At 39.8% G+C, this 12464-nt stretch overlaps 1 long non-coding RNA gene across 4 annotated transcripts; it reads left to right on the top strand.

Annotated features, from left to right (window-relative positions):
- The first annotated feature begins 8537 nt into the window (after positions 1-8537).
- LOC136261451 (uncharacterized) lies at positions 8538-11087 on the top strand. Of its 4 annotated transcripts, none has more exons than XR_010703903.1 (7): positions 8538-9306; positions 9359-9518; positions 9641-9745; positions 9796-10068; positions 10129-10340; positions 10767-10831; positions 10891-11087. It is a non-coding gene; the product is annotated as an uncharacterized lncRNA (long non-coding RNA). The 4 variants fall into 4 exon arrangements; XR_010703901.1 differs by having other exon boundaries at positions 8543-9044; positions 9099-9518; XR_010703900.1 differs by having other exon boundaries at positions 8541-9518.
- The last annotated feature ends 1377 nt before the right edge of the window (positions 11088-12464 follow it).

The raw sequence follows: 12464 nt of genomic DNA, 5'->3' as shown, positions 1-12464 counted from the left end.
TTTATTACAGTCTGACCTTTTCTGTGTAATTCCCTATACAAGGTGTGTTTCAGTACAAGATGAACTGTCTACTTATAGCATCAGTCAAACCACAGCACCATAATTTTCTCACTGATTATTATTATTATTACAAATCACCATTAGGTCTAGAGAGTTTTGCTTAAGCAGTCTATATGGTACAGACTGGATGGTGGCAGTGACAAAAATGTCCAAACTGGAAAAAATAATAGAAGAATATGGAATAATGGAATATTTAGAGCTGACTGTAACTATAGCTAGATGCGGGCGGTGGAGGGGAAATAGTGGGGTGGACTTAGTGGTGTGGACTTAGTGGTGTGCACACTCAGTTCCACTAACATATGTAGCCGTTCTAATGGCTTACATAAAGATGATTGGCTAATTGAGTTTTAAATATTATAATTAGTACTGGTGAATGGTCCATTAGGCAATTGACATATTTTGTACTGAGGGAGGAATGTGGCGTTCCCTATGCTTTAAATAGGGTAGGAGTGTCATCCAGCTCAGTGTGACTAGGTGAAGTGAAGGAAAGCAAGGACAAAACAAAAGAATCTAGAATCTTATGCCAATTTGATGGAACTGATACAGGAAAGATAAAGTGTCACGTGTACTATTAACTATTTGTGTGACCATAGATTATATATTCCCTACGGTAGGGAATATATAATCTATGGTGTGACTGATTAACTGCATTATTCGGTTGAGGTTTACCAGATCCATGCAAAATGTAAATTGACTGCTGTACTAAGGTTTCTTATCAAAAAAATAGCGCCACTGACCTGTAACAAAATATTTGGTCCGGGTGCATAAATGGTCCGGCCGGACCACATATGTTCGACATAAATGGTCCAGCCGGACCAGCTGTGACAACAAAAATGGTCCTAGCCGAGCAAAACTGGTCCGGGTTATAAAATTAATGTCAATGATAAAGCTAAGCCACTCGTCACTAGACTCACTACTTGTCATCACGGATTAGCTATAGCTCATAGTATAATATTATACTGAGTGACAAAAATAATTGTTATAGCTACGTATACGTACCATATAACTATTGTCGCACATAGTTTCAGCCAGTGGCGTAGCCAAGGGGGGGCAAGGGGAGGCATTTGCCCCCCCCCCCCCCCCGTCACTAAGTGATGTTTTTTTTTAAACTTCCGTCACAAGCTTTGCAGTAACTGACACGCATCCCAAATTACTGTTTGTGTGCTACTACGCGAGTGCACACAACATTCAACACGTTTGTGAATGGTGATAATAATAGGGCGATGATTTCTTGCGCGTTACAAGCAATTAATAAAACGATGCGCTAAAAATAAGGTATACCCGGATCCCCAGGGGTTCTCCGTATAGACACTAGGCCTTCACCGAACGAAAATATTACAGATGATTGCGCGATCTTTGCAACAGAAACCGTCAAGCGAAAACTGAAAACGTGATCCATTTGCTTTGAAAAGGTGCCGAAATACGTAACAAGCTCACGTTTCCATTGACTTCCTGTGTTGCATAGATTCCGAAATCGTCTGTAGACACAATTCTATATTTAGCCTACACTACTCACGTGTTAGTGCATTTTTCGAATCTAAAGACAGATGACCCGCTCAAAGTGACTTCGCAAGAGTCGCAACTCAGAAGTGTCAAGTGATATGCAATGATGCTACAAACCTACGAGGTGATAAAGTGTTAATTGAACCAACTTTATTTTCCCGAGTTAATTACACTGGATCTTCTTACAGCGTAGTGGCATGCCAGTTTAATTTTTTTCACTTCAGTGTCAGCCAGTCAGATGATCCGTCACAAGCCTACAAATTCTGCTAACAGGAAAGGTATAGAGTTGGGATTTCGTGCCAATACCGGCATGGCGTTAGGATTTCGTCGGCTGAAGTGAGTGAGCTCGTCATACTATGCCAGTGTGCTAGGACAGCAGCACAGACTGTGGGTGACGTAAGTAACTGTGACACATTGTATTTGTACTACAATACAGGCCCGTAGCCAGGGATGTTGAAAGGGGGGTTCTTTTTGACCAAAAGTGGACCTTTAGTAAAGGTCCAAATATTGTGACTGTTCTATTAGAGTGGTTGACTGCTCTATTAGAGTATCTCGATCTTGCATTGCATTTAATCCATGCAATGAATGAGTTACTCGAAGCGCTTAATTTAGTTTCTTATTAGTGGTATCTAGTAAACTGTAGCTAATGGACTTTTGCTCCTGAAAATTTGGACTTGTATACCAAAAATTGTGGACCTTTTTTCCAAGAGGGCGGTTCTTCCGAACCCCCGAACCCCCCCTGGCTACGGGCCTGCAATATTCACAATATAGTTCTACTGGATTGTGGGCGAATTTGTTGGAGTACAGTTGTGGCACGTGCGATGATGCTCGATGAAAATATTTCCATTGATAAGTGATAACTGGTCGCAATCAGTAATGAAGTAGTTATGTAGCTAGTTAAATAAGCTGTAATAATACAACACCGTATGTTGGCTAGCCCATCATTGGGTCATTAGCCTTTTGTGCAATTACGAACAATGTCGAGTGTTTGTGGGGGATGCCCCCACCACTGTCTGGCTAGCTACGCCCCTGGTTTCAGCCACGTCTCTTTGACAGAGGCGTAGGCAAAACCAGGGCCACTTGGGTCCCAGGCCCTGGGCAACCATAATTATACACTACAATAATTATAATAACACGAAGATCGAGATACAGCGGATTTCTCTTGCGTTTGAATCTTCGTATTCCGTGTTGCGCACGTGCCTTCACTTTCAAAGCATGGCACGTGCACAATACGGGCTACGCAAGAGAAATCCGCTGTACTCTAATAGAACAGTCAACGTACAGCAGTCTGATAAATGTTCAGTAATATATAACAGCTACAAATAAGCTGCTGAAACTAGCCACATGTTAAGTCACCCAAAATATTTTGATTGGATAAGAAAAAGTATAGATATGATTTATTGCAGATAGATGTATAAGCTATTATATGGCCTGACACTATTAATTTTGCGTAAACATGAAACCTGAAGATGTCTTTATTATTTCTAATTTATAGAGTGTCAGTCAATTTTTATATTCCGGCATACATTTTCAGGAACTACGTCGTGAGCAAGGATTTGATATTTACGTTCAGTGTAGCATCAGCCATATTAAATGCTTCAGATAGCTATAATTACACTGCAAATTCCCGCGCTAGTATAATTGGCGGGTGCATGCACGGCAAACTGGAGGCGGACCGTTTATGTTCAGCCCGGACCATTTATGCACTGGCATGGGTGGTCCGGGGGGACCAGTTATGTAAGCACAAGTGGTCCGGCCGGACCATTTGTGACAGCATAAATGGTCCGCCCGGACCTTATATGCCCGGACCATTTGTGCGTTGACAGACCTTCATTTGTGGTGTGGTGTGGTGTGGTTTAATTGAAAAGCATGTTATTGCGTCTGAGAGGTAGCTACACTGGCATTTGATTGTAATTTGTTAGTAGTCATAGCTATATAGCTGATTTCTTGTTATAGGTTCATTTTGATGTCACGTGATGTTTGTAGGATAATCGTAGTATCAAGACACACCATGGTGTGTCGTGCGGCCCAAGAAGTTGGAGCGCCACACCGTGGTGGGTATATTGACAGGAAGAAAGAAAACGTAATTTTCACACCTTTGTATCTCAGTGATCCCTTATCCAATTGTAAACAACTTTTCTGTACAGTTTCCCGCCAACTAGGGGAGTCCACATTCCAAATTTGAAGGAAATCGCTCAAGCCATTTCCGAGATACGAGAAGCCAAAGTTTCGGGGGTTTTTTTCTTCTTTCTTTTCGCACACTTGAAAAAATTGCTATAAAACGCAAACGCGTACTCCGATCGCCTTGAAATTTGGCACACAGGATTTCGCGATTGAGATTCGTGAATAAAATACCAATAATTTGCACGTCTACCTAGCAAACCGCTTAGAGCAGTGAGCTGAAAATCGTTATGTAGCTGTAATACTCATCCTAGAAAGTCCTTGCATTGGTACAGAAGAATCGGATTACAAACCACTGAGTTAAGATTCGAAAGCCAACTCCGTGTAGCAAATGCGAGATCGAGATACTCTAATAGAACAGTCACCCTAATAGAGCATTCAGCTAGTTTATGACTTACTCCATTATAGAGTTCATTATAATTTGCAATGTGATTTGCTTGCTAATGTCTCTACAAGCAAATCACATTGCAAATTATTCTGTAGGGAGTTCAGCTGCAAACAGTTACTCTTATAGGCAGTTAGACTAGAAGCAAGTCAGCCTGTGGAGAGTTAGGCTATAAATATCACTATAGAGATTCAGAACATTACAAGTCACACTGAAGAGAGTTCAGCTATAAACAAGTCATGCACCCTGTAGAGAGTTCAGCTACAATTAAGCCACTCTCTAGAGAATTCAGCTACACACAAGTCATTGTTCAGCTACAAACAAATTACCCTGTAGAGAGATCAGCTACAAACAAAACACTTTGTAGAGAGTTCAGCTACAAACAAATCAACCTGTAGAGTGATCAGCAACAAACAAATCAACTTGTAGAGAGATCAGCTAGAAATAAATCAACCTGCAGAGAGATCAGCTACAAACAAATTAACTTGTACAGAGATCAGTTACACACAAATCAACCTGTAGATATATATAAGCTAGACACAAATCACCCTGTAGAGAGTTCAACTACAAAAATCACCCTGTAGAGACATCAGCTAGAAACTAGACACAATGTAAGGAGTTCAACTACAAGCAAATCACCCTGTAGCAAGATCAACTAGAAACTAGACATAATGTAAGGAGATCAGCTACAAGCAAATCATCCTGTAGAGAGTTCTGCTACAAACAAATCAACCTGTAGAGTGATCAGCTAGAAACAAATCACCATGAAAAGAGCTCAGCTACAAAAAATCACCCTGTAGAGAGATCAGCTAGAAACAAGTCACCCTGTAGAGAGTTCAAAAAATCACCCAGTAGAGAGATCAACTAGAAACTAGACACAATGTAAGGAGTTCAGCTACAAGCAAATCACCCTTTAGAGAGTTCAGCTACAAACAAATCAACCTGCAGAGAGATCAGCTAGAAGGATCACCTTGTAGAGAGTTCAGTTACAAACAAATCACCCTGCAGATAGTTCAGCTACAAACAAGCCATCCTGTAGAGAGATCAGCTAGAAGGATCACCTTGTAGAGCGTTCAGATATGAACAAATCACCTTGCAGATAGTTCAGCTACAAACAAGTAACCCTGTAGAGAGATCAGACAGAAACAAATCACCCTGTGGAGTGTTCAACTACAAACAGATACCCTGCAGAGAGTTCAGCTAGAAAAAAGTCACTCTGTCGAGAGAATCCTGTAGAGAGTTCATCTTCAAGCAAATCACCTTGTAGAGACTTCAGCTACATTTCAAGTCACCCAGTAGAGAAATCAGCTGCAAACAAGTTATCTGTAGGGAATAATTTATATGTAATAAATAGCACCCCAAAAACACCTTCGCTGTAAAAAAGGCGCGCCCAAGAAACTGCAAGTACCTGGAACCCAATGTAAAAAAACAAAAAGAAAACAGCTCAGCTGAAGTGAAAAGTAACTGGTAACTTAAAGAGCTGATATCTGAAGCGGCCAAGAATACAATTACTAAAGTTTAATCCATGCAAGAACACCTTGGCTATAAAACAGGTGTGTACATGAAAGTAACTGGCAACTGAAATGGCTGATATCTGAAGCGGCCAAGAATGAATGGTCATATACAACTAATTCAAAAATTTAACACTGAACCTTTATAATTTGGCTGTGTTCTATATTCACTCTTGCTGCATCGTAAAGTAATTTCTTTTAACTCTAATTGGCTGGTAATTTGGCCGCCTTTTTTTGCTCTATTATACTGACTATTAAAAAAGGCGGCCAAATTACCAGCCAATTAGAGTTAAAAGAAATTACTTTACGATGCAGCAAGAGTGAATATAGAACACAGCCAAATTATAAAGGTTCAGTGTTAAATTTTTGAATTAGTTGTATATGACCATTCATTCTTGGCCGCTTCAGATATCAGCCATTTCAGTTGCCAGTTACTTTCATGTACACACCTGTTTTATAGCCAAGGTGTTCTTGCATGGATTAAACTTTAGTAATTGTATTCTTGGCCGCTTCAGATATCAGCTCTTTAAGTTATCAGTTACTTTTCACTTCAGCTGAGCTGTTTTCTTTTTGTTTTTTTACATTGGGTTCCAGGTACTTGTAGTTTCTTGGGCACGCCTTTTTTACAGCGAAGGTGTTTTTGGGGTGGATATCACTCATTTTTGTCAGTGATAGACTCTACATTTGGTTTAAAAGGTAATTTTTTTTGGAAATGAGCAATTAACATTAATGCAGAATATTATCTTGGAGAGTCAGTAAAATCCATACATAATAATGATTGTTTCATAACACCGTAAATTTGGAAGTATGAATTTACGGTGTAGTATGACTGTTCTATTAGAGTAAATCTATCCTTACTGCCTGCATGTGACGAATATATCTCATATCTGTGCATGTTAAATGCTTCAGACACCTAATTAAACTTGCAAGTGACTAATTAGTTTACAGTTGCTACACAGCTATAAATACATTTGTAATTGTTATCACCATAATAATTTATCATGTTATAACCATTTTTTATTATTTTGGTCACAACTTCAGGATTAGAGCAGCAGAGAAAGGAATAGAGGACTCAATCATCAAGACTTGTATATGGGAGATGCAACAGTATTGCGATGGACAATGCCGGTACTAACCCCTCAAGGGTGTTGCAGTACAGTATAGATGCAAGACCAGAGCCTCGATCGTCACCTTTTGACTGTGGTCACAACTTCAGGATTGGAGCAGCAGAGAAAGGAATGGAGGACTCAACCATCAAGACTCGGGGAGATGGAATAGTATTGCCAAGGATAATGCCAGCACTAACCCCTCAAGGTTGCCACAGTGCAGTATCGATACAACCACTCCAACCAGTGCATAAGACCAGTGCCTCGATCATCACCTTTTGACTGAAATTTTTATACTTGATGAAGCAATTAAAACAAAAAAGTTGTAGTACTTATACTTTCCTGAGGGAGCATGCCCCCAGAGTCCCAGACTCCCTTGCCTGTTCAGCAGAATAATAGGATTGAGCCTTACTACCACTTTCACCTTTATTCTTGGCCCGGATGTACATATCAGCAACATAATACAGTAGCTGTAGATAATGCCCCTAGGCAGAGCTATAGGGGTGGGAATTTTTCCCTACTATCACAGTAGTTCTTCTCGCAGTTCTTTGCCTGGCCATCATCAACTGCTGTCAAAACATTAGTGTCGTCCCCCAGACCCTTCCTCAAGCATACTTACCACACAAAAATAACTTAGTTTAGCAGTGCACAAACAATTATTGACAGCATATGTACACTTACCGCATTGTTGAACCATGTATACCACCAGAATCCACCGGATTGACAACTAACACGTGATCTATTTAGGGGAAATCTCGTGGAAAGTCCCTAATTACCTTAAGCGGACACTCGTGATACGTGGTTTTAAATTGAATGGTTTAAGAACGTAACTAGATGGTGAGGCGTACTTTAATTGGCTCGACTTTACTGAGAAACTCGAGCCCCTCGTGAGAAACTAAGGTAGGGGCGGGCGTTTCCGGACAAAGTTTGCACACGCATTAGAAATTTGTTCATTCCTCCTCGAAAGAAAAACGGATTTTAAAATGCTTAGTGCCGAATTGTAGCTAATGAACTAGGCTATCAGTGGTATAAATTGTGGGTGGTGAAGTATATGGTACTAGGAGAAAGAGCAGTTTAAATTTGCAGTTTGAGAAATTGTCAAAAATTTATGTGGCTGGGGTTTCCGGACACCACTTAAAAAAGACGTACCTGCTATTTGTTATGGGAAATGCTGCACTCTATTGAGTGTCAAGGCCCAGCAGATACTGATAGCATTCTGTTTGTGTGGTTACTTTGTTGGTGACAGCGATTTTTAAGAAGCAGAACTGCTGCCAGCCTTGCTCGGACCGTGCGTATGTCTTGCAGCACTTTCGAAGATGCGACCAGGGCCGCCCACAGGGGGGGGGGGGGGGGGGGGGGGGGCAACTGGGGCATTTTTCCCCGGGCCCCAGCCTGAAAGGGGCCCCAGGAAGCCCCATGAAGGGCCCCCTGAATACCTGTTTAAAAGATCGATATACTCTAATAGAGCAGTCAGATCTAAATACTCTAATAGAGCACTCACAGTATTCTTCAGAGGACTTATAGATAAGGAGATATGGTTGGTAATGGGTAGTTATTGTCATTGCCAGCTGGTTGTGACCTTTTTTTTTTTTTTTTTTTTTTTTTGGTCTTCACCTAACAACTTGGGTCAAGGGCCCCACTTTAACTCTTTGCCCTGGGCCCCTTAATTTCTCTGGGCGGCCCTGGATGCGACATTTGATCTACTGCTTGGAAATCTGTATCAGTCCTTGCCTTAACACCGAAACAGCATAGTTAAGTAGTGTAGCCCCGCGGATCCTTGCTTGGGGCTTCTCTGGGCTGCTGGTTTTGTTGATTGTGCGTACCAGTTAACACATCGCAGGTAATGGGCTTGGATTCCAGTTGTACTATCTCTAAATCATATATTCGTTCACTGAATAGTGTGACTTATCATTTGTACTGCCTATGGTCGCTTAGAATTATGAACGGTGCCCTCAATCTCCTGTTAACATGCGTAGTAAAAGTTTTTTACACAAAAATATTCTACACGCGCAAGCGAATTGTGATGTATCTCGGCAATCCTTAAAGCTATCGAAACAAAACTTTAGTATTTTATAGTACACAAGTAGGGTACTTAGGTACTTAAACCATAGCCTGATTGGTTTCTATTCCATCCTTCAGTAGCAGATTAAAAACTAAGTGTCCGGAATACCCAGCTGTCCGAAAACCCCCTTACTTACCTTACATCGCTTGAGCAACGCTTGAAAAAGTAAGAGTCAAGAATACTGAGGGACTCTATGATATATGCCGGTCTTGAATGCTAACGAAACGAGGAGTGAAGTTTGTGCAACGTGTCACATCGCCACACACTGATTCACCGTGTTTGTGCAATAGGGTTTTTGGACCTGTCCACCAGATGTTGAAAGGAAATTCATTCCACCACATGTTGAAAGGAAATTTATTCCAACTTGTGAAGTTATTGGTATACTCATTGTTGGGGTCCATGGGGACATCGATGATCATTTACCAGTCAGCTGTAAGTAATGTCATAACAGAAGGAAAGGAACCATTTCCATACCCCTATGGCATCCTGATTTTCCTGGTCAATTTATGTACACTCAACCACAGATCGAAATGTAGAACTTTGGTTGCAGGTGGAAAATAAACACCTTTTTACTCAGTTACAAGAGATTCACCCAGCTGGGATAAAATGTTGACGTGAATGTCATTAGTACTAACTTGTTCATCAGGTATTGGACAATTCCAAGTGTCCAGATTATGCAGTTGTCCTCTTGTTCAAGTTTACACATTTAGGCAAGTTCCACAACGTCCTATAATCTATTACTATATCAGTGTGAAATAATGCTTATATAATATTTTTCATATTCCAGGCTTTAGGTGTATTGTATTTAACACCTGTTTGTTGGTTTTTGCAGGCCATATGGTCATACTGGTTTATCCACTAGCAGTTGAATGTGATCATGGTACATATGTAAGTTGAGACCATGCAAGAACAAAGATACAGGTGTCATGAATTTCAGGTCAGTTAACGTTCAGAGGAATTGTATTATTGCAATTGTTCTTTTTGTAGTTATCAATTATCAGTGACCAGTTTGTGATAGCCTACTTTTGTTTGACCAATGACCTAATGTTCTGGTTTACATGCTTACCCAACAGTTATGTTACTCACTTAACCTGCATATGGGATATACATATATTTTTTAGTTCATTGTGATTATCCATCCTTTATTGGTACAGCCTGGCATATTGATTTTTTGCACATTCTCCTTTTAATTCAGTGCCTGCTGGATTGCTTCGTCAGATATCGAAACAGGTGTCTTTGGTGTTGCAACCGATGTTCCAGGTCAGTTTGCATGTGTGTTTAATTTAAGGTTGACTTCAGTGCCTGCTTATTCTTTTACAGGTCTCGGTATCGAGTGTCATGAATTTCAGGTCAGTTGACGTACAGAAGAATTGTATTATTGCAATTGTTGTTTTTGTAGTTATCAATTATCACTGTATACTAGTGATGTGAATTTGCAGGTCAGTCTACTCAGATGTATCGGGTATAGTGTTGATGGGTTCAAACAAATATCCAGTGTAGACTGTAGTGGCATCAAGGGTGTTAATTTCTAGGTCAGTTTACATGTTGTGATGTTAGTGATTTTTTCCTAGTACCCAGATGTTAAGTGTATTGTATTTAATGCCTAGCTACCTGTTATGTTTTTAAATTATGGTATATCAGTGTAGACGGTACAACAGTAAGCCTTCTGTGTTGTAGTAACTATTTGTTTCATAATTATGCTGTTGTCCTGGAATGGCACAATTTTTGGGCAACCAGTGTGAAGTCCAGTGGTACAAACATTGTATTATGACCAAGTTGTGATAGCGTACTTTTGTTTGACTAATGTCCTAATGTTCAGGTTTGACATGCTTACCCAACAGTTATGTTATTCATTCATTCACTTAGCCTGGGATATAATTTTTGTTCATTTTGATTATCCATGCTATTATTGATACAGCCCGGCATATTGATTTTTTATACATTCTCTTTTAATTCAGTGCCTACTGGATTGTGTCATCAGATATCGAAACAAGTGTTTTTGGTGTTGCGACCAATGTTCCAGGTCAGTTGCATGAGTGTTTAATTTAAGGTTAACTTCAGTGCCTGCTTATTCTTTTACAGGTCTCAGTATCGTCATGCTGACATACAAGAAATCATCACTATTGTTGGAACTATTTTTAGTCAAGTCTTGATGTGATGTTGATTAACGTTGTTATACATTGTTGTATGTTTACCATATGGCAAGAAATTTTCATGGCCATCATGAAATTTGAATATTGTGTAAGTTGTGTGGAACAACCCCAACTCATACATGGTCACTGGCAGACCACGAACCACATTCGAGCCACAACACCACCAACCACATTCGAGCAATCCATTACAAAATTTTGTTGCACCATTTGTGTGTGCATAATACTTAATGAAAGCCACAGCACAAGCTACATGGTAAACACTACATAGAGGTGGTAACCCCTAAAGGCTTGTTACCTTTTGTATTCAGGCCTTTGTGGTTAATCTATTAAAAATTACATGTAAATAGAGAATTGAAGAGTATGCTTAAAGCACCTTCGCTAGTGATTTTGTTCTTCACACCATAAGACAACTGGCGATTTATAAACGCTCGATTGGGGTGTAGCACTAAATGGAATTTAAAAGATTTCTGCTTAAAACGCCATCCCTAGGGAACTTACGGTTCAGCACGTTGTCACAACTTGTTTATCAGGCATTAGAGTTTGTGTCCACGTCGTGCCTTTAAAAGTTATTGTAGGGATTAGAGGTTTGATTGAAGAAAATATGCGTATAGGCAAACCAGGATTGGATAATGTCAGTGCTAGATGGACTATACAAACACGACTATGTTGACTGGTATAACGTGACAGTAGTTGTAACATAAGGTAGAGAAATAAAGTGAAATACGCCTATTTTTTATTTTGCGATGGTTACTTTTTATTTTAGCGAGGTCGCAAGAAAACTATGATGATGACTCCTAAAGATTTTTTTAGCACGTAACGCAATACAAATCTATTGAGAGATGTTGCATAATCTAGGACTAATATTGCAAAACCGGCCCTACACGTAAATAACTCACAGTAATGGCCGCATGTCTTTTAATTGGGCGTGCGCTTTGTAGTTTCTTGGCCGCGCGACTCACTACCGTGAGTCTTGATATGTATTATATATATAATTTGTACATTTAGTGATGAAATCAGAATTAGTTTAAGTATTTAAAATCTGCTTCATCTTTTTCTTAATCCTGTGGTAAAGAAAAAAAGATAAGTTAAGAAGCCCCAAAGCCAGCCATAGGCTGGCTTTGGGGTATACAAATACGAAATATAATCCAAAACAACTAAGCTGTAAAAAAAAAGAGTGCGGTCCTCAAAAAGGCTATGGTGAAAAAAGATGTGAAATCCAAGGTGGCGGCCAAAAAATGGCTGTGATGGTAGGTTAATGGTAAAAAAAAATTAATAATGACAATTCAGTTGAATTTTGGTGCCGCTTGGCACAAAATTCACCTCAATTGTCGTTATTAAATTTTTTACCATTAACCTACCATCACAGCCATTTCTTGGCCACCACCTTGGATTTCACATCTTTTTTCACCATAGCGTTTTTGACGGCTGCACTCTTTTTTTACAACTTGGCTATTTTGTATTAGATTGTATTATAGGCTAATTATAATCATAGAGTATTCATAG

The sequence above is a fragment of the Dysidea avara genome, chromosome 7 (genome assembly GCF_963678975.1).
Source record: "Dysidea avara chromosome 7, odDysAvar1.4, whole genome shotgun sequence".
Taxonomy (NCBI): domain Eukaryota; kingdom Metazoa; phylum Porifera; class Demospongiae; order Dictyoceratida; family Dysideidae; genus Dysidea; species Dysidea avara.
The sequence above is the reverse complement of the archived record's forward strand: the minus strand, read 5'-3'. Positions and strand labels throughout refer to the sequence as shown.